This window comes from Corvus brachyrhynchos, unplaced genomic scaffold, assembly GCF_000691975.1.
Source record: "Corvus brachyrhynchos isolate BGI_N302 unplaced genomic scaffold, ASM69197v1 scaffold264, whole genome shotgun sequence".
NCBI lineage: Eukaryota > Metazoa > Chordata > Aves > Passeriformes > Corvidae > Corvus > Corvus brachyrhynchos.
Window position 1 is genome coordinate 786830 of NW_008237648.1, and position 3436 is coordinate 790265.

The window sequence follows — 3436 nt, forward strand, 5'->3', positions numbered from 1 at the left end:
CTTTTCATTGTTGGCTGTGCAGTTTCTAAGCGGCAAAAGTAAAGGCACTTCCAGCATGGCCTCTTTCTTTCAGTACCTTTTCTGTGCCATCATGAACATGCTCAGCATGTAACTCGCACTCACTGAACTGCATCAAAGGCCCTGGAGATACGCACTTTCCTTCAAGCTCTATGTACCATCCTACCCTCCACCTCTCGCGGATCCCAAAGCCCTTCCAAACATCCAGCAGCTGCATGCAGAGAACAACTGCTAGAACAAGGCGTTGGCCTTCATAGTCCCTCTAAAGTCTGTAAACTAGGTGAAAAATTCCAGTGACCTGCACTTTCCTTCGCAACTATATATAGAGCATCATCACATTCTCTCAAAGTGGGTAAGTCCACCCTTGCAGCACAGTGTTTCCAGTCACTAAAGGACTGAGAGATGGGCCAGGTGAGAAAGCATTTGTTGACTATCCCTCTTCTCTGGAAGACTTGATACTCGCAGTGCAATCACGTCCACACACCTTCAGTGTGGCCAAGTTCAAGCAGCTAGAGCTCACAGAGATGGGAGAGTCAGGACAGAAGACGTTCCAAAAGTACCTGGTAGTTACAGCAGCATTAAAACTGTGCACAGCAGTCTGCAGCACTGTAGCTTCCTCTCCGACAGACGTGCCATCCCACTGTTGGCTCTTGCAGCTCCATTGCTAGCTGCTATCCTGAAGAAAAGAACTAGAAGAAAAAGCCAATGCTGCATCCCCTTGCCTCACGTAAAGCCACCTAAACGCCCCGTTGCACTCCTTACTTCCCCACTCCTTGGCATCGACCACTGTGTTTTCTGCATCTCGGAGCCTAAAGGTAAGCGCCAGTGTTTCCAGGGATGGTTGGAAGAGGAATAAGTAGTAGCACAAGTAAGTCGCTGTTGTTGAACTTCCTCCTTCCCAATGCTAACCTGAATTCGGCAGGCAGGTGAGTGCCAGCTACGCTCCTTTGTCAGATTCTATGTTGTGGACACGAGCCCGGTGCTCTGCGCCTTCGTTCGGCCTCTTTAGTACCGATGTAGCACTTTCATTCTGCCAGAGTCGAACCGTCATCTACTTCTGGCACAGGGCACTGTGCCGGCAGCGAAATGCTCCAGCCAACTGCTTCTGCCGAAACATGCCTGGGCTATGCACTTTCCATCACGCTGAAGTGCGGCAAAGCTCAAAGCCATCGCTGGGCTTCAGTTCTGTCCAGAGCACAGAAGGCAAAGAACGAAGCAGCTGGGCACCGGGTTCATGTACTCAGTGGACCGAATTTCAAATGTCCAGCCAAGAGCTGCTTCACAAGCAGATTCAGCTGAGAATGCTCTGGCTGCTTCAGAGAGTAAGGCGCAGCCGTTGCACTCCTGGACACAACCTGGCCAGAAACAGGTTCTTACACCTTCAATGCTGCAGAGTCCATGCAGCTTGAGTACACCCAGAAGGACGTGTCCAGAAAGAAGGCGTTCTTCAAGTACCCCCCTCCTGCAAGTAGCCTTGAAACTGAGCACAACACACTGCGGCTCGGGGAGCTTCCTTCTCAGAGAGATATGCCGTCACATTATTCACTCTCGCAGCTCCGTTGCCCACTTGCAGCAGCTGCTACCAAAGAAAAAGGCTCCAGAAGTAAAAGCCACTGCTGGGCTGCACTTTACCTTTGCCACACGTAAAGCAACAGAAACTGTCCGCTGCACTCTGTATTTCCATTCTCTGTCTTCCTTGTCGTCCAAATGTAAAGGGAAAGATTCTCGGCTACGTTTGGCACAGAGAACAGTGTTAGGTCAACAAGCTCACCCAGAGCTTACACTCGACGCAGGGAAACCTGTATTTGCACCACATTCCAGTGGCAGCCCTCTTTCTTTTACAGCCTGCACAGTGCAGTCAGACTGCGGTGCTCTCTGAACCTCCACCTCTTCGTTGCCCGAACTGTGGCTGCGTGCAGTGCTGTGCACGGATTTTCCTCAGCTCGACGGACAAGCATTTTCTTGCTGTTTCACAGAGTCTAAACTGTCCGTGTAGCTCTCGCTCAGCGAAATGTGTCAGGAGAGAAACACTTGCTGGAGTAGCTTTTCGCTGGCCAAGATTTTCAACACAGCACCACCATTCGGGCAAGGAGGAGGAGAAAGGAAGAACATCTTTTTGTCCTGGCATGTCCTTCTGTGCGAGACGCCTATCCGCGTCTTCGCTCCCTGCAAGGCTGTAATGTGTGCGGTGGTACTTGGAAGTGAGAAGGCAGGTGCAGAGAGCACCGTGATCTGCTGGCGCTGTGCAGGCTGTAAAGGGAAGAGGGCGGGCACCGTTCTCTGTGCCAGACATAGCTGAGAATCTTTCCCTTTACATTTGGACGAGAAGAAAGACCCAATGTGCTGGTGTATGTCGCTGCGAGGGAAAGTGCATAGCCCAGCTATGTTTCGGCAGAAGCAGTTGGCTGGAGCATTTCGCTGCCGGCACAGTGCTCTGTGCGACAAGTAGACGATGGTTTGACTCCGGCAGAATGAAAGCTCGACATGGTACGAAGAACATAAGAATGAAGGCAGAGCACTGAACTGGTGTGCACATCGCCCAGGCTGCAAGAGGAAGCGTGGCTGCCTCTCGCTTGTTTGCGGATTCACGTTAGCACTTGAAAACAGAAAGTTCAACTTGCAGCTACTTGTGCTGCTACCTATTTCTCTTCCAGCTTTCCCTGGAAAGAACTGTGCCCAGGTTTATGGTACGAGATGCAGAGATGACAGTGGCAGATGCGGCAGAGAATGGAAATACAGAGTGCAGCGGACAGTTTCTGTTGCTTTACGTGAGGGAAGGGTTTTGGTTTTATCTTTTATTTTGTTTTGGTTTTTATTTGTATTGTGTTTTTTCTTTCTTTTTTTTTGTCTTTTTACTCTGTTTCAGTTAATAAACTGTTCTTATCTCAACACATGGGTTTTACAATTATCTTTCCCATCCCCCTGGAGAGGGGGTAGTGAGAGAGCAGCCACGTTGGACTTAGTTGCCATCTGCATTTAAACCACCAAACAAGGCTAGACAGACTGCTGAAGCTGGATAGTTTTTCATATAGAAATGCCTGGACAAGGATGTAAGGGCTCCTAGACAGGTAAATACTGAAAGTCTAGACTCCAGATCGCATCTCACCAGAGGAGAGGGAGAGAATCTTCTCCCTTGCCCTGCTGGTCTCACTGCTTTTGATGGAACCTGGGATATACTTGGCTTTCTGGGCTGTGAGTGCACCCTGCTGGCTCATCTCCAGCAGACCTCCAAGTTCTTCCCTTCAGGGCTGCTGTCAATCCTCTCATGCCTCAGCCTGTGTTGATACAGAGAATTGCCCCAACCCAGGTGCCGCACCTCACATTTCATCTTGTTAAAGCTCGTGAGGTTCCCATGAGCCCACTTCCAAGCTTTTCCAGGTCCTCCTGGATGGCATCTCATCCCTTGCACATGTCAACT